The following is an 18286-nucleotide window of genomic DNA, read 5'->3' as shown; positions in this document are numbered from 1 at the left end:
TAGTGCTCTGGACTCTCACCCCAGCGACCCGAGTTCAAATCCCGGTGGGACCAAAGAAAATATGTCATCATGGAAAAGGCGTTGGTGGCGGAGCTGGAGCTGTAGGCGGAGCTGAAGTCAGAGGCGGAGCTGAAGTCAGAGGCAGATTTGGTGTGGTGCCGAAATTGAAGGCGGAGCTGAAGTCAGTGGCAGAGATGGTGTGGAGCTGGAGTTGGAGGAGAAGCTGTAGTCAGAGATGGAACTCAAGTTGTGGTCAGATGCAGAACTGGTGTGGAGCTGGAGTCAGAGGCGGAGCTGAAGTCAGAAACTGGTGTGGAGCTGGCGGCGGAGTTGGAGGCGGAAGTGGGGCTGAAGTCAGAGGCAGAGATGGTGTAGAGCTGGAGTCAGAGGCAGAAATGAAGTCAGAGGTAGAGCTGGTGTGGAGCTGAAGTCAGAGGCGGAGATGAAGTTGGAGTCAGATGCAAAGCTGGTGTGGGGCTGGAGTCAGAGGTGGAGCTGAAGTCAGAGACTGGTGTGGAGCTGGAGTCAGAGGTAAAGCTGAAGTCAGGGTTGGAGGTGGAGCTGAAGTCAGAGACTGGTGTGGAGCTGGAGGCGGAGCTGAAGGCAGAGGCAGAGCAGGTCTGGAGCTGGAGGCACAGTCAAAGGCGGAAGTGGGGCTGAAGTCAGAGGCAGAGCTGGAGGCGGAGCTGAAGTCAGAGGCAGAGCTGGAGGCGGAGCTGAAGTCAGAGGGAGAGCTGGAGGTGGTGCTGAAGTCAGAGGTGGAGCTGGAGGCAGAGCTGGTGGTGGAGTCAGAGAATGCTCCATTAAACCATATAGTGTACATTCCTTCCCTGCAACACTAGTGAAGTCTTAATGGTATAGTGGATAGTGCTCTGGACTCTCACCCCAGCGACCCGAGTTCAAATCCCGGTGGGACCAAAGAAAATATGTCATCATGGAAAAGGTGTTGGTGGCGGAGCTGGAGCTGTAGGCGGAGCTGAAGTCAGAGACGGAGCTGAAGTCAGAGGCAGATTTGGTGTGGTGCCGAAATTGAAGGCGGAGCTGAAGTCAGTGGCAGAGATGGTGTGGAGCTGGAGTTGGAGGAGAAGCTGTGGTCAGAGATGGAACTGAAGTTGTGGTCAGATGCAGAACTGGTGTGGAGCTGGAGTCAGAGGCGGAGCTGAAGTCAGAAACTGGTGTGGAGCTGGCGGCGGAGTTGGAGGCGGAAGTGGGGCTGAAGTCAGAGGCAGAGATGGTGAAGAGCTGGAGTCAGAGGCAGAAATGAAGTCAGAGGTAGAGCTGGTGTGGAGCTGAAGTCAGAGGTGGAGGTGAAATTGGAGTCAGATGCAAAGCTGGTGTGGGGCTGGAGTCAGAGGTGGAGCTGAAGTCAGAAACTGGTGTGGAGCTGGAGTCAGAGGTAGAGCTGAAGTCAGGGTTGGAGGTGGAGCTGAAGTCAGAGACTGGTGTGGAGCTGGAGGCGGAGCTGAAGGCAGAGGCAGAGCAGGTCTGGAGCTGTAGGCACAGTCAAAGGCGGAAGTGGGGCTGAAGTCAGAGGCAGAGCTGGAGGCGGAGCTGAAGTCAGAGGCAGAGCTGGAGGCGGTGCTGAAGTCAGAGGTGCAGCTCAAGTCAGAGGCAGAGCTGGTGGTGGAGTCAGAGAATGCTCCATTAAACCATATAGTGTACATTCCTTCCCTGCAACACTAGTGAAGTCTTCATGGTATAGTGGATAGTGCTCTGGACTCTCACCCCAGCGACCCGAGTTCAAATCCCGGCTGAAGTCAGAGGCAGAGATGGTGTAGAGCTGGAGTCAGAGGCAGAAATGAAGTCAGAGGTAGAGCTGGTGTGGAGCTGAAGTCAGAGGCGGAGATGAAGTAGGAGTCAGATGCACACCTGGTGTGGGGCTGGAGTTGGAGGCAGAGCTGGTGTGGAGCTGAAGTCAGAGGTGGAGCTGAAGTCAGAGCCTGGTGTGGAGCTGGAGTCAGAGGTAGAGCTGAAGTCAGGGTTGGAGGTGGAGCTGAAGTCGGAGACTGGTGTGGAGCTGGAGGCGGAGCTGAAGGCAGAGGCAGAGCAGGTCTGGAGCTGGAGGCAGAGTCAAAGGCGGAAGTGGGGCTGAAGTCAGAGGCAGAGCTGGAGGCGGAGTCAGAGAATGCTCCATTAAACCATATAGTGTACATTCCTTCCCTGCAACACTAGTGAAGTCTTCATGGTATAGTGGATAGTGCTCTGGACTCTCACCCCAGCGACCCGAGTTCAAATCCCGGCTGAAGTCAGAGGCAGAGATGGTGTAGAGCTGGAGTCAGAGGCAGAAATGAAGTCAGAGGTAGAGCTGGTGTGGAGCTGAAGTCAGAGGCGGAGATGAAGTACGAGTCAGAGCAGGTCTGGAGCTGGAGGCAGAGTCAAAGGCGGAAGTGGGGCTGAAGTCAGAGGCAGAGCTGGAGGCGGAGTCAGAGAATGCTCCATTAAACCATATAGTGTACATTCCTTCCCTGCAACACTAGTGAAGTCTTCATGGTATAGTGGATAGTGCTCTGGACTCTCACCCAAGCGACCCGAGTTCAAATCCCGGCTGAAGTCAGAGGCAGAGATGGTGTAGAGCTGGAGTCAGAGGCAGAAATGAAGTCAGAGGTAGAGCTGGTGTGGAGCTGAAGTCAGAGGCGGAGATGAAGTACGAGTCAGAGCAGGTCTGGAGCTGGAGGCAGAGTCAAAGGCGGAAGTGGGGCTGAAGTCAGAGGCAGAGCTGGAGGCGGAGTCAGAGAATGCTCCATTAAACCATATAGTGTACATTCCTTCCCTGCAACACTAGTGAAGTCTTCATGGTATAGTGGATAGTGCTCTGGACTCTCACCCCAGCGACCCGAGTTCAAATCCCGGCTGAAGTCAGAGGCAGAGATGGTGTAGAGCTGGAGTCAGAGGCAGAAATGAAGTCAGAGGTAGAGCTGGTGTGGAGCTGAAGTCAGAGGCGGAGATGAAGTAGGAGTCAGATGCAAAGCTGGTGTGGGGCTGGAGTTGGAGGCAGAGCTTGTGTGGAGCTGAAGTCAGAGGTGGAGCTGAAGTCAGAGACTGGTGTGGAGCTGGAGTCAGAGGTACAGCTGAAGTCAGGGTTGGAGGTGGAGCTGATGTCAGAGACTGGTGTGGAGCTGGAGGCGGAGCTGAAGGCAGAGGCAGAGCAGGTCTGGAGCTGGAGGCAGAGTCAAAGGCGGAAGTGGGGCTGAAGTCAGAGGCAGAGCTGGAGGCGGAGTCAGAGAATGCTCCATTAAACCATATAGTGTACATTCCTTCCCTGCAACACTAGTGAAGTCTTCATGGTATAGTGGATAGTGCTCTGGACTCTCACCCCAGCGACCCGAGTTCAAATCCCGGCTGAAGTCAGAGGCAGAGATGGTGTAGAGCTGGAGTCAGAGGCAGAAATGAAGTCAGAGGTAGAGCTGGTGTGGAGCTGAAGTCAGAGGCGGAGATGAAGTACGAGTCAGAGCAGGTCTGGAGCTGGAGGCAGAGTCAAAGGCGGAAGTGGGGCTGAAGTCAGAGGCAGAGCTGGAGGCGGAGTCAGAGAATGCTCCATTAAACCATATAGTGTACATTCCTTCCCTGCAACACTAGTGAAGTCTTCATGGTATAGTGGATAGTGCTCTGGACTCTCACCCCAGCGACCCGAGTTCAAATCCCGGCTGAAGTCAGAGGCAGAGATGGTGTAGAGCTGGAGTCAGAGGCAGAAATGAAGTCAGAGGTAGAGCTGGTGTGGAGCTGAAGTCAGAGGCGGAGATGAAGTAGGAGTCAGATGCAAAGCTGGTGTGGGGCTGGAGTTGGAGGCAGAGCTTGTGTGGAGCTGAAGTCAGAGGTGGAGCTGAAGTCAGAGACTGGTGTGGAGCTGGAGTCAGAGGTACAGCTGAAGTCAGGGTTTGAGGTGGAGCTGATGTCAGAGACTGGTGTGGAGCTGGAGGCGGAGCTGAAGGCAGAGGCAGAGCAGGTCTGGAGCTGGAGGCAGAGTCAAAGGCGGAAGTGGGGCTGAAGTCAGAGGCAGAGCTGGAGGCGGAGCTGAAGTCAGAGGCAGAGCTGGAGGCGGTGCTGAAGTCAGAGGTGGAGCTGAAGTCAGAGGCAGAGCTGGTGGTGGAGTCAGAGAATGCTCCATTAAACCATATAGTGTACATTCCTTCCCTGCAACACTAGTGAAGTCTTAATGGTATAGTGGATAGTGCTCTGGACTCTCACCCCAGCGACCCGAGTTCAAATCCCGGTGGGACCAAAGAAAATATGTCATTATGGAAAAGGTGTTGGTGGCGGGGCTGGAGCTGTAGGCGGAGCTGAAGTCAGAGGCGGACCTGAACTCAGAGGCAGATTTGGTGTGGTGCCGAAATTGAAAGCAGAGCTGAAGTCAGTGGCAGAGATGGTGTGGAGCTGGAGTTGGAGGAGAAGCTGTGGTCAGAGATGGAACTGAAGTTGTGGTCAGATGCAGAACTGGTGTGGAGCTGGAGTCAGAGGCGGAGCTGAAGTCAGAAACTGGTGTGGAGCTGGCGGCGGAGTTGGAGGCGGAAGTGGGGCTGAAGTCAGAGGCAGAGATGGTGAAGAGCTGGAGTCAGAGGCAGAAATGAAGTCAGACGTAGAGCTGGTGTGAAGCTGAAGTCAGAGGCGGAGATGAAGTTGGAGTCAGATGCAAAGCTGGTGTGGGGCTGGAGTCAGAGGTGGAGCTGAAGTCAGAGACTGGTGTGGAGCTGGAGTCAGAGGTAGAGCTGAAGTCAGGGTTGGAGGTGGAGCTGAAGTCAGAGACTGGTGTGGAGCTGGAGGCGGAGCTGAAGGCAGAGGCAGAGCAGGTCTGGAGCTGGAGGCACAGTCAAAGGCGGAAGTGGGGCTGAAGTCAGAGGCAGAGCTGGAGGCGGAGCTGAAGTCAGAGGCAGAGCTGAAGTCAGAGGCAGAGCTGGAGGCGGTGCTGAAGTCAGAGGTGCAGCTCAAGTCAGAGGCAGAGCTGGTGGTGGAGTCAGAGAATGCTCCATTAAACCATATAGTGTACATTCCTTCCCTGCAACACTAGTGAAGTCTTCATGGTGTAGTGGATAGTGCTCTGGACTCTCACCCCAGCGACCCGAGTTCAAATCCCGGCTAAAGTCAGAGGCAGAGATGGTGTAGAGCTGGAGTCAGAGGCAGAAATGAAGTCAGAGGTAGAGCTGGTGTGGAGCTGAAGTCAGAGGCGGAGATGAAGTAGGAGTCAGATGCAAAGCTGGTGTGGGGCTGGAGTTGGAGGCAGAGCTGGTGTGGAGCTGAAGTCAGAGACTGGTGTGGAGCTGGAGTCAGAGGTAGAGCTGAAGTCAGGGTTGGAGGTGGAGCTGATGTCAGAGACTGGTGTGGAGTTGGAGGCGGAGCTGAAGGCAGAGGCAGAGCAGGTCTGGAGCTGGAGGCAGAGTCAAAGGCGGAAGTGGGGCTGAAGTCAGAGGCAGAGCTGGAGGCGGAGCTGAAGTCAGAGGCAGAGCTGGAGGCGGTGCTGAAGTCAGAGGTGGAGCTAAAGTCAGAGGCAGAGCTGGTGGTCAGAGAATGCTCCATTAAACCATATAGTGTACATTCCTTCCCTGCAACACTAGTGAAGTCTTCATGGTATAGTGGGTAGTGCTCTGGACTCTCACCCCAGCGACCCGAGTTCAAATCCCGGTGGGACCAAAGAAAATATGTCATCATGGAAAAGGCGTTGGTGGCGGAGCTGGAGCTGTAGGCGGAGCTGAAGTCAGAGGCGGAGCTGAAGTCAGAGGCAGATTTGGTGTGGTGCCGAAATTGGAAGCGGAGCTGAAGTCAGTGGCAGAGATGGTGTGGAACTGGAGTTGGAGGATGAGCTGTAGTGTGAGATGGAACTGAAGGTGGAGCTGGAGTCAGAGGTGGAGCTGAAGTCAGAAACTGGTGTTGATCTGGCGGCGGAGTTGGAGGCGGAAGTGGGGCTGAAGTCAGAGGCAGAGATGGTGTAGAGCTGGAGTCAGAGGCAGAAATGAAGTCAGAGGTAGAGCTGGTGTGGAGCTGAAGTCAGAGGCGGAGATGAAGTTGGAGTCAGATGCAAAGCTGGTGTGGGGCTGGAGTCAGAGGTGGAGCTGAAGTGAGACTGGTGTGGAGCTGGAGTCAGAGGTAGAGCTGAAGTCAGGGTTGGAGGTGGAGCTGAAGCTGGAGGCGGAGCTGAAGGCAGAGTCAAAGTCGGAAGTGGGGCTGAAGTCAGAGGCAGAGCTGGAGGCGGAGCTGAAGTCAGAGGCAGAGCTGGAGGCGGTGCTGAAGTCAGAGGTGGAGCTAAAGTCAGAGGCAGAGCTGGTGGTGGTCAGAGAATGCTCCATTAAACCATATAGTGTACATTCCTTCCCTGCAACACTAGTGAAGTCTTCATGGTATAGTGGATAGTGCTCTGGACTCTCACCCCAGCGACCCGAGTTCAAATCCCGGCTGAAGTCAGAGGCAGAGATGGTGTAGAGCTGGAGTCAGAGGCAGAAATGAAGTCAGAGGTAGAGCTGGTGTGGAGCTGAAGTCAGAGGCGGAGATGAAGTAGGAGTCAGATGCAAAGCTGGTGATGGGCTGGAGTTGGAGGCAGAGCTGGTGTGGAGCTGAAATCAGAGGTGGAGCTGAAGTCAGGGACTGGTGTGGAGCTGGAGTCAGAGAGAGCTGAAGTCAGGGTTGGAGGTGGAGCTGAAGTCGGAGACTGGTGTGGAGCTGGAGGCAGAGCTGAAGGCAGAGGCAGAACAGGTCTGAAGCTGGAGGCAGAGTCAAAGGCGGAAGTGGGGCTGAAGTCAGAGGCAGAGCTGGAGGCGGAGCTGAAGTCAGAGGCAGAGCTGGAGGCGGTGCTGAAGTCAGAGGTGGAGCTGAAGTCAGAGGCAGAGCTGGTGGTGGAGTCAGAGAATGCTCCATTAAACCATATAGTGTACATTCCTTCCCTGCAACACTAGTGAAGTCTTCATGGTATAGTGGATAGTGCTCTGGACTCTCACCCCAGCGACCCGAGTTCAAATCCCGGTGGGACCAAAGAAAATATGTCATCATGGAAAAGGTGTTGGAGGCGGAGCTGGAGCTGTAGGCGGAGCTGAAGTCAGAGGTGGACCTGAAGTCAGAGGCAGATTTGGTGTGGTGCCGAAATTGAAGGCGGAGCTGAAGTCAGTGGCAGAGATGGTGTGGAGCTGGAGTTGGAGGAGAAGCTGTGGTCAGAGATGGAACTGAAGTTGTGGAGTCAGAGGCAGAAATGAAGTCAGAGGTAGAGCTGGTGTGGAGCTGAAGTCAGAGGCGGAGATGAAGTTGGAGTCAGATGCAAAGCTGGTGTGGGGCTGGAGTCAGAGGTGGAGCTGAAGTCAGAGACTGGTGTGGAGCTGGAGTCAGAGGTAGAGCTGAAGTCAGGGTTGGAGGTGGAGCTGAAGTTGGAGTCAGATGCAAAGCTGGTGTGGGGGTGGAGCTGAAGTCAGAGACTGGTGTGGAGCTGGAGTCAGAGGTAGAGCTGAAGTCAGGGTTGGAGGTGGAGCTGAAGTCAGAGACTGGTGTGGAGCTGGAGGCGGAGCTGAAGGCAGAGGCAGAGGAGGTCTGGAGCTGGAGGCAGTCAAAGGCGGAAGTGGGGTTGAAGTCAGAGGCAGAGCTGGAGGCGGAGCTGAAGTCAGAGGCACAGCTGGAGGCGGTGCTGAAGTCAGAGGTGGAGCTAAAGTCAGAGGCAGAGCTGGTGGTGGAGTCAGAGAATGCTCCATTAAACCATATAGTGTACATTCCTTCCCTGCAACACTAGTGAAGTCTTCATGGTATAGTGGATAGTGCTCTGGACTCTCACCCCAGCGACCCGAGTTCAAATCCCGGTGGGACCAAAGAAAATATGTCATCATGGAAAAGGTGTTGGAGGCGGAGCTGGAGCTGTAGGCGGAGCTGAAGTCAGAGGCGGACCTGAAGTCAGAGGCAGATTTGGTGTGGCGCCGGAATTGGAAGCGGAGCTGAAGTAAGTGGCAGAGATGGTTTGGAACTGGAGTTGGAGGAGGAGCTGTAGTGTGAGATGGAACTGAAGTTGTGGTCAGATGCAGAACTGGTGTGGAGCTGGAGTCAGAGGCGGAGCTGAAGTCAGAAACTGGTGTGGAGTTGGAGGCGGAAGTGGGGCTGAAGTCAGAGGCAGAACTGGTGTGGAGCTGGAGTCAGAGGCGGAGCTGAAGTCAGAGGTAGAGCTGGTGTGGAGCTGGCGTCGGAGTTGGAGGCGGAAGTGGGGCTGAAGTCAGAGGCAGAGATGGTGTAGAGCTGGAGTCAGAGGCAGAAATGAAGTCATAGGTAGAGCTGGTGTGGAACTGAAGTCAGAGGCGGAGATGAAGTTGGAGTCAGATGCAAAGCTGGTGTGGGGCTGGAGTCAGAGGTGGAGCTGAAGTCAGAGACTGGTGTGGAGCTGGAGTCAGAGGTAGAGCTGAAGTCAGGGTTGGAGGTGGAGCTGAAGTCAGAGACTGGTGTGGAGCTGGAGGCGGAGCTGAAGGCAGAGGCAGAGCAGGTCTGGAGCTGGAGGCACAGTCAAAGGCGGAAGTGGGGCTGAAGTCAGAGGCAGAGCTGGAGGCGGAGCTGAAGTCAGAGGCAGAGCTGGAGGCGGTGCTGAAGTCAGAGGTGGAGCTGAAGTCAGAGGCAGAGTTGGTGGTGGAGTCAGAGAATGCTCCATTAAACCATATAGTGTACATTCCTTCCCTGCAACACTAGTGAAGTCTTAATGGTATAGTGGATAGTGCTCTGGACTCTCACCCCAGCGACCCGAGTTCAAATCCCGGTGGGACCAAAGAAAATATGTCATCATGGAAAAGGTGTTGGAGGCGGAGCTGGAGCTGTAGGCGGAGCTGAAGTCAGAGGCGGACCTGAAGTCAGAGGCAGATTTGGTGTGGCGCCGGAATTGGAAGCGGAGCTGAAGTAAGTGGCAGAGATGGTGTGGAACTGGAGTTGGAGGAGGAGCTGTTGTGTGAGATGGAACTGAAGTTGTGGTCAGATGCAAAACTGGTGTGGAGCTGGAGTCAGAGGCGGAGCTGAAGTCAGAAACTGGTGTGGAGTTGGAGGCGGAAGTGGGGCTGAAGTCAGAGGCAGAGATGGTGTAGAGCTGGAGTCAGAGGCAGACATGAAGTCAGAGGTAGAGCTGGTGTGGAGCTGAAGTCAGAGGCGGAGATGAAGTTGGAGTCAGATGCAAATCTGGTGTGGGGCTGGAGTCAGAGGTGGAGCTGAAGTGAGACTGGTGTGGAGCTGGAGTCAGAGGTAGAGCTGAAGTCAGGGTTGGAGGTGGAGCTGAAGTCGGAAACTGGTGTGGAGCTGGAGGCGGAGCTGAAGGCAGAGGCAGAGCAGGTCTGGAGCTGGAGGCAGAGTCAAAGGCAGAAGTGGGGCTGAAGTCAGAGGCAGAGCTGGAGGCGGAGCTGAAGTCAGAGGCAGAGCTGGAGGTTGTGCTGAAGTCAGAGGTGGAGCTGAAGTCAGAGGCAGAGCTGGTGGTGGAGTCAGAGAATGCTCCATTAAACCATATAGTGTACATTCCTTCCCTGCAACACTAGTGAAGTCTTCATGGTATAGTGGATAGTGCTCTGGACTCTCACCCCAGCGACCCGAGTTCAAATCCCGGTGGGACCAAAGAAAATATGTCATCATGGAAAAGGCGTTGGTGGCGGAGCTGGAGCTGTAGGCGGAGCTGAAGTCAGAGGCGGAGCTGAAGTCAGAGGCAGATTTGGTGTGGTGCCGAAATTGGAGGCGGAGCTGAAGTCAGTGGCAGAGATGGTGTGGAGCTGGAGTTGGAGGAGAAGCTGTAGTCAGACATGGAACTGAAGTTGTGGAGTCAGAGGCAGACATGAAGTCAGAGGTAGAGCTGGTGTGGAGCTGAAGTCAGAGGCGGAGATGAAGTTGGAGTCAGATGCAAAGCTGGTGTGGGGCTGGAGTCAGAGGTGGAGCTGAAGTCAGAGACTGGTGTGGAGCTGGAGTCAGAGGTAGAGCTGAAGTCAGGGTTGGAGGTGATAATAAATGTACACTATATGGTTTAATGGAGAATGCTCCATTAAACCATATAGTGTACATTCCTTCCCTGCAACACTAGTGAAGTCTTCATGGTATAGTGGATAGTGCTCTGGACTCTCACCCCAGCGACCCGATTTCAAATCCCGGCTGAAGTCAGAGGCAGAGATGGTGTAGAGCTGGAGTCAGAGGCAGAAATGAAGTCAGAGGTAGAGCTGGTGTGGAGCTGAAGTCAGAGGCGGAGATGAAGTTGGAGTCAGATGCAAAGCTGGTGTGGGGCTGGAGTCAGAGGTGGGGCTGAAGTGAGACTGGTGTGGAGCTGGAGTCAGAGGTAGAGCTGAAGTCAGGGTTGGAGGTGGAGCTGAAGTCAGAGACTGGTGTGGAGCTGGAGGCGGAGCTGAAGGCAGAGGCAGAGCAGGTCTGTAGCTGGAGTCACAGTCAAAGGCGGAAGTGGGGCTGAAGTCAGAGGCAGAGCTGGAGGCGGAGCTGAAGTCAGAGGCAGAGCTGGAGGCGGTGCTGAAGTCAGAGGTGTAGCTGAAGTCAGAGGCAGAGCTGGTGGTGGAGTCAGAGAATGCTCCATTAAACCATATAGTGTACATTCCTTCCCTGCAACACTAGTGAAGTCTTCATGGTATAATGGATAGTGCTCTGGACTCTCACCCCAGCGACCCGAGTTCAAATCCCGGCTGAAGTCAGAGGCAGAGATTGTGTAGAGCTGGAGTCAGAGGCAGAAATGAAGTCAGAGGTAGAGCTGGTGTGGAGCTGAAGTCAGAGGCGGAGATGAAGTTGGAGTCAGATGCAAAGCTGGTGTGGGGCTGGAGTTGGAGGCAGAGCTGGTGTGGAGCTGAAATCAGAGGTGGAGCTGAAGTCAGGAACTGGTGTGGAGCTGGAGGCGGAGCTGAAGGCAGAGGCAGAGCAGGTCTGGAGCTGGAGGCAGAGTCAAAGGCGGAAGTGGGGCTGAAGTCAGAGGCAGAGCTGGAGGCAGAGCTGAAGTCAGAGGCAGAGCTGGAGGCGGTGCTGAAGTCAGAGGTGGAGCTGAAGTCAGAGGCAGAGCTGGTGGTGGAGTCAGAGAATGCTCCATTAAACCATATAGTGTACATTCCTTCCCTGCAACACTAGTGAAGTCTTCATGGTATAGTGGATAGTGCTCTGGACTCTCACCCCAGCGACCCGAGTTCAAATCCCGGTGGGACCAAAGAAAATATGTCATCATGGAAAAGGTGTTGGAGGTGGAGCTGGAGCTGTAGGCGGAGCTGAAGTCAGAGGCGGACCTGAAGTCAGAGGCAGATTTGGTGTGGCGCCGGAATTGGAAGCGGAGCTGAAGTCAGTGGCAGAGATGGTGTGGAACTGGAGTTGGAGGAGGAGCTGTAGTGTGAGATGGAACTGAAGTTGAAGTCAGATGCAGAACTGGTGTGGAGCTGGAGTCAGAGGTGGAGCTGAAGTCAGAAACTGGTGTGGAACTGGCGGCGGAGTGTGAGGCGGAATTGGGGCTGAAGTCAGAGGCAGAGATGGTGTAGAGCTGGAGTCAGAGGCAGAAATGAAGTCAGAGGTAGAGCTGGTGTGGAGCTGAAGTCAGAGGCGGAGATGAAATTGGAATCAGATGCAAAGCTGGTGTGGGGCTGGAGTCAGAGGTGGAGCTGAAGTCAGAGACTGGTGTGGAGCTGGAGTCAGAGGTAGAGCTGAAGTCAGGGTTGGAGGTGGAGCTGAAGTCAGAGACTGGTGTGGAGCTGGAGGCGGAGCTGAAGGCAGAGGCAGAGCAGGTCTGGAGCTGGAGGCACAGTCAAAGGCGGAAGTGGGGCTGAAGTCAGAGGCAGAGCTGGAGGCGGAGCTGAAGTCAGAGGCAGAGCTGGAGGCGGTGCTGAAGTCAGAGGTGGAGCTGAAGTCAGATGCAGAGCTGGTGGTGGAGTCAGAGAATGCTCCATTAAACCATATAGTGTACATTCCTTCCATGCAACACTAGTGAAGTCTTCATGGTATAGTGGATAGTGCTCTGGACTCTCACCCCAGCGACCCGAGTTCAAATCCCGGCTGAAGTCAGAGGCAGAGATGGTGTAGAGCTGGAGTCAGAGGCAGAAATGAAGTCAGAGGTAGAGCTGGTGTGGAGCTGAAGTCAGAGGCGGAGATGAAGTAGGAGTCAGATGCAAAGCTGGTGTGGGGCTGGAGTTGGAGGCAGAGCTGGTGTGGAGCTGAAGTCAGAGACTGGTGTGGAGCTGGAGTCAGAGATCGAGCTGAAGTCAGGGTTGGAGGTGGAGCTGATGTCAGAGACTGGTGTGAAGCTGGAGGCGGAGCTGAAGGCAGAGGCAGAGCAGGTCTGGAGCTGGAGGCAGAGTCGAAGGCGGAAGTGGGGCTGGAGCTGGAGGCAGAGCTGGAGGCGGAGCTGAAGTCAGAGGCAGAGCTGGAGGCGGTGCTGAAGTCAGAGGTGGAGCTAAAGTCAGAGGCAGAGCTGGTGGTGGTCAGAGAATGCTCCATTAAACCATATAGTCTACATTCCTTCCCTGCAACACTAGTGAAGTCTTCATGGTATAGTGGGTAGTGCTCTGGACTCTCACCCCAGCGACCCGAGTTCAAATCCCGGTGGGACCAAAGAAAATATGTCATCATGGAAAAGGCGTTGGTGGCGGAGCTGGAGCTGTAGGCGGAGCTGAAGTCAGAGGCGGAGCTGAAGTCAGAGGCAGATTTGGTGTGGTGCCGAAATTGAAGGCGGGCTGAAGTCAGTGGCAGAGATGGTGTGGAGCTGGAGTTGGAGGAGAAGCTGTAGTCAGAGATGGAACTGAAGTTGTGGAGTCAGAGGCAGAAATGAAGTCAGAGGTAGAGCTGGTGTGGAGCTGAAGTCAGAGGCGGAGATGAAGTTGGAGTCAGATGCAAAGCTGGTGTGGGGCTGGAGTCAGAGGTGGAGCTGAAGTCAGAGACTGGTGTGGAGCTGGAGTCAGAGGTAGAGCTGAAGTCAGGGTTGGAGGTGGAGCTGAAGTCAGAGACTGGTGTGGAGCTGGAGGCGGAGCTGAAGGCAGAGGCAGAGCAGGTCTGGAGCTGGAGGCACAGTCAAAGGGGGAAGTGGGGCTGAAGTCAGAGGCAGAGCTGGAGGCGGAGCTGAAGTCAGAGGCAGAGCTGGAGGCGGTGCTGAAGTCAGAGGTGGAGCTGAAGTCAGATGCAGAGCTGGTGGTGGAGTCAGAGAATGCTCCATTAAACCATATAGTGTACATTCCTTCCATGCAACACTAGTGAAGTCTTCATGGTATAGTGGATAGTGCTCTGGACTCTCACCCCAGCGACCCGAGTTCAAATCCCGGCTGAAGTCAGAGGCAGAGATGGTGTAGAGCTGGAGTCAGAGGCAGAAATGAAGTCAGAGGTAGAGCTGGTGTGGAGCTGAAGTCAGAGGCGGAGATGAAGTAGGAGTCAGATGCAAAGCTGGTGTGGGGCTGGAGTTGGAGGCAGAGCTGGTGTGGAGCTGAAGTCAGAGACTGGTGTGGAGCTGGAGTCAGAGATCGAGCTGAAGTCAGGGTTGGAGGTGGAGCTGATGTCAGAGACTGGTGTGAAGCTGGAGGCGGAGCTGAAGGCAGAGGCAGAGCAGGTCTGGAGCTGGAGGCAGAGTCGAAGGCGGAAGTGGGGCTGGAGCTGGAGGCAGAGCTGGAGGCGGAGCTGAAGTCAGAGGCAGAGCTGGAGGCGGTGCTGAAGTCAGAGGTGGAGCTAAAGTCAGAGGCAGAGCTGGTGGTGGTCAGAGAATGCTCCATTAAACCATATAGTCTACATTCCTTCCCTGCAACACTAGTGAAGTCTTCATGGTATAGTGGGTAGTGCTCTGGACTCTCACCCCAGCGACCCGAGTTCAAATCCCGGTGGGACCAAAGAAAATATGTCATCATGGAAAAGGCGTTGGTGGCGGAGCTGGAGCTGTAGGCGGAGCTGAAGTCAGAGGCGGAGCTGAAGTCAGAGGCAGATTTGGTGTGGTGCCGAAATTGAAGGCGGAGCTGAAGTCAGTGGCAGAGATGGTGTGGAGCTGGAGTTGGAGGAGAAGCTGTAGTCAGAGATGGAACTCAAGTTGTGGTCAGATGCAGAACTGGTGTGGAGCTGGAGTCAGAGGCGGAGCTGAAGTCAGAAACTGGTGTGGAGCTGGCGGCGGAGTTGGAGGCGGAAGTGGGGCTGAAGTCAGAGGCAGAGATGGTGTAGAGCTGGAGTCAGAGGCAGAAATGAAGTCAGAGGTAGAGCTGGTGTGGAGCTGAAGTCAGAGGCGGAGATGAAGTTGGAGTCAGATGCAAAGCTGGTGTGGGGCTGGAGTCAGAGGTGGAGCTGAAGTCAGAGACTGGTGTGGAGCTGGAGTCAGAGGTAAAGCTGAAGTCAGGGTTGGAGGTGGAGCTGAAGTCAGAGACTGGTGTGGAGCTGGAGGCGGAGCTGAAGGCAGAGGCAGAGCAGGTCTGGAGCTGGAGGCACAGTCAAAGGCGGAAGTGGGGCTGAAGTCAGAGGCAGAGCTGGAGGCGGAGCTGAAGTCAGAGGCAGAGCTGGAGGCGGAGCTGAAGTCAGAGGGAGAGCTGGAGGTGGTGCTGAAGTCAGAGGTGGAGCTGGAGGCAGAGCTGGTGGTGGAGTCAGAGAATGCTCCATTAAACCATATAGTGTACATTCCTTCCCTGCAACACTAGTGAAGTCTTAATGGTATAGTGGATAGTGCTCTGGACTCTCACCCCAGCGACCCGAGTTCAAATCCCGGTGGGACCAAAGAAAATATGTCATCATGGAAAAGGTGTTGGTGGCGGAGCTGGAGCTGTAGGCGGAGCTGAAGTCAGAGACGGAGCTGAAGTCAGAGGCAGATTTGGTGTGGTGCCGAAATTGAAGGCGGAGCTGAAGTCAGTGGCAGAGATGGTGTGGAGCTGGAGTTGGAGGAGAAGCTGTGGTCAGAGATGGAACTGAAGTTGTGGTCAGATGCAGAACTGGTGTGGAGCTGGAGTCAGAGGCGGAGCTGAAGTCAGAAACTGGTGTGGAGCTGGCGGCGGAGTTGGAGGCGGAAGTGGGGCTGAAGTCAGAGGCAGAGATGGTGAAGAGCTGGAGTCAGAGGCAGAAATGAAGTCAGAGGTAGAGCTGGTGTGGAGCTGAAGTCAGAGGTGGAGGTGAAATTGGAGTCAGATGCAAAGCTGGTGTGGGGCTGGAGTCAGAGGTGGAGCTGAAGTCAGAAACTGGTGTGGAGCTGGAGTCAGAGGTAGAGCTGAAGTCAGGGTTGGAGGTGGAGCTGAAGTCAGAGACTGGTGTGGAGCTGGAGGCGGAGCTGAAGGCAGAGGCAGAGCAGGTCTGGAGCTGTAGGCACAGTCAAAGGCGGAAGTGGGGCTGAAGTCAGAGGCAGAGCTGGAGGCGGAGCTGAAGTCAGAGGCAGAGCTGGAGGCGGTGCTGAAGTCAGAGGTGGAGCTAAAGTCAGAGGCAGAGCTGGTGGTGGAGTCAGAGAATGCTCCGTGTCGCCGCCTTGTGGACACGCCGTTGTAAATGAATGGGCTTTCGCACTTAGTGCAATTTTCGCCAACTCTCTGACTTAGAGCTATGGAAGTATGGAGCTATGGAGCCACCAGCCACCCAGGCTGGAGCTCTGGAGCTCTGGAGGTATGGAGCTCTGGTGCTATGGAAGTATGGAGCTCTGGTGCTATGGAAGTATGGAGCTATGGAGGTATGGAAGTATGGAGCTATGGAAGTATGGAGCTATGGAGCTCTGGAAGTATGGAGCTATGGAGCTCTGGAGGTATGGAGCCCTGGAGCTATGGAGCCCTGGAGCTATGGAAGTATGGAGCTCTGGTGCTATGGAGCTATGGAGCTCTGGTGCTATGGAGCTATGGAGCTATGGAGCTCTGGAGCTATGGAGCTCTGGAGGTATGCAGCTATGGAGCTATGGAGCTCTGGAGGTATGGAGCTATGGAGCTATGGAAGTATGGAGCTCTGGTGCTATGGAGCTATGGAGCTCTGGTGCTATGGAGCTATGGAGCTCTGGTGCTATGGAGCTATGGAGCTATGGAGCTCTGGAAGTATGGAGCTCTGGTGCTATGGAGCTATGGAGCTCTGGTGCTATGGAGCTATGGAGCTCTGGTGCTATGGAGCTATGGAGCTCTGGTGCTATGGAGCTCTGGTGCTATGGAGCTCTGGTGCTATGGAGCTATGGAGCTCTGGTGCTATGGAGCTATGGAGCTCTGGAGGTATGGAGCTCTGGAGGTATGGAGCTCTGGAGGTATGGAGCTATGGAGCCCTGGAGCTCTGGAGGTATGGAGCTATGGTGCTATGGAGCTCTGAAGCCATGGAGCTCTGGTGCTATGGAGCTCTGGAGCTCTGGAGGTATGGAGCTCTGGAGGTATGGAGCTATGGAGCCCTGGAGCTCTGGAGGTATGGAGCTATGGAGCTCTGAAGCCATGGAGCTCTGGTGCTATGGAGCTCTGGAGCTCTGGAGGTATGGAGCTCTGGAGGTATGGAGCTCTGGAGGTATGGAGCTATGGAGCCCTGGAGCTCTGGAGGTATGGAGCTATGGTGCTATGGAGCTCTGAAGCCATGGAGCTCTGGTGCTATGGAGCTCTGGAGGTATGGAGCTCTGGAGGTATGGAGCTCTGGAGGTATGGAGCTATGGAGCCCTGGAGCTCTGGAGGTATGGAGCTATGGTGCTATGGAGCTCTGAAGCCATGGAGCTCTGGTGCTATGGAGCTCTGGAGGTATGGAGCTCTGGAGGTATGGAGCTCTGGAGGTATGGAGCTATGGAGCCCTGGAGCTCTGGAGGTATGGAGCTATGGTGCTATGGAGCTCTGAAGCCATGGAGCTCTGGTGCTATGGAGCTATGGAGCTCTGGTGCTATGGAGCTATGGAGGTATGGAGCCACCAGCCAGCACCCTCCGTGGCTGGATCAATGGAAGTGTTTTAGGTACCAGGCAGCCAAAGGGCCGAGGCCTCACGCTCGACCACGCCGGCGCAGAGTTCCAGCCGCTCGGATAAGCTCTGTCACTCACCCGCCGCGCAGCCACCGGTAACGGGGAAATGTCGCCGCCTGGCGGACACGCCGTTGTAAATGAATGGGCTTTCGCACTTAGTGCAATTTTCGCCAACTCTCTGACTTAGAGCTATGGAAGTATGGAGCTATGGAGCCACCAGCCACCCAGGCTGGAGCTATGGAGCTCTGGAGGTATGGAGCTCAGGTGCTATGGAAGTATGGAGCTATGGAGCTATGGAAGTATGGAGCTATGGAGCTATGGAGCTCTGGAAGTATGGAGCTATGGAGCTCTGGAGGTATGGAGCTCTGGAGCCCTGGAGCTATGGAGCTCTGGTGCTATGGAGGTATGGAGCTCTGGAGGTATGGAGCTCTGGAGGTATGGAGCTATGGAGCTATGGAGCCCTGGAGCTATGGAGCTATGGAGCCCTGGAGCTATGGAGCTATGGAGCCCTGGAGCTATGGAGCTATGGAGCTCTGGTGCTATGGAGCTATGGAGCTCTGGTGCTATGGAGCTATGGAGCTCTGGTGCTATGGAGCTATGGAGCTCTGGTGCTATGGAGCTATGGAGCTCTGGAAGTATGGAGCTATGGAGCTCTGGAGGTATGGAGCTATGGAGCCCTGGAGCTATGGAGCCCTGGAGCTATGGAAGTATGGAGCTCTGGTGCTATGGAGCTATGGAGCTCTGGTGCTATGGAGCTATGGAGCTCTGGAGCTATGGAGCTCTGGAGGTATGGAGCTATGGAGCTATGGAGCTCTGGAGGTATGGAGCTATGGAGCTATGGAAGTATGGAGCTCTGGTGCTATGGAGCTATGGAGCTCTGGTGCTATGGAGCTATGGAGCTCTGGTGCTATGGAGCTATGGAGCTATGGAGCTCTGGAAGTATGGAGCTCTGGTGCTATGGAGCTATGGAGCTCTGGTGCTATGGAGCTATGGAGCTCTGGTGCTATGGAGCTATGGAGCTCTGGTGCTATGGAGCTCTGGTGCTATGGAGCTCTGGTGCTATGGAGCTATGGAGCTCTGGTGCTATGGAGCTATGGAGCTCTGGAGGTATGGAGCTCTGGAGGTATGGAGCTCTGGAGGTATGGAGCTTTGGAGCCCTGGAGCTCTGGAGGTATGGAGCTATGGTGCTATGGAGCTCTGAAGCCATGGAGCTCTGGTGCTATGGAGCTCTGGAGCTCTGGAGGTATGGAGCTCTGGAGGTATGGAGCTATGGAGCCCTGGAGCTCTGGAGGTATGGAGCTATGGTGCTATGGAGCTCTGAAGCCATGGAGCTCTGGTGCTATGGAGCTCTGGAGCTCTGGAGGTATGGAGCTCTGGAGGTATGGAGCTATGGAGCCCTGGAGCTCTGGAGGTATGGAGCTATGGTGCTATGGAGCTCTGAAGCCATGGAGCTCTGGTGCTATGGAGCTCTGGAGCTCTGGAGGTATGGAGCTCTGGAG

Source organism: Syngnathus leptorhynchus, unplaced genomic scaffold, assembly GCF_054491065.1.
Source record: "Syngnathus leptorhynchus isolate UIUO unplaced genomic scaffold, UIUO_Slep HiC_scaffold_38, whole genome shotgun sequence".
Taxonomy (NCBI): domain Eukaryota; kingdom Metazoa; phylum Chordata; class Actinopteri; order Syngnathiformes; family Syngnathidae; genus Syngnathus; species Syngnathus leptorhynchus.
This window is presented reverse-complemented; position numbering follows the sequence as displayed.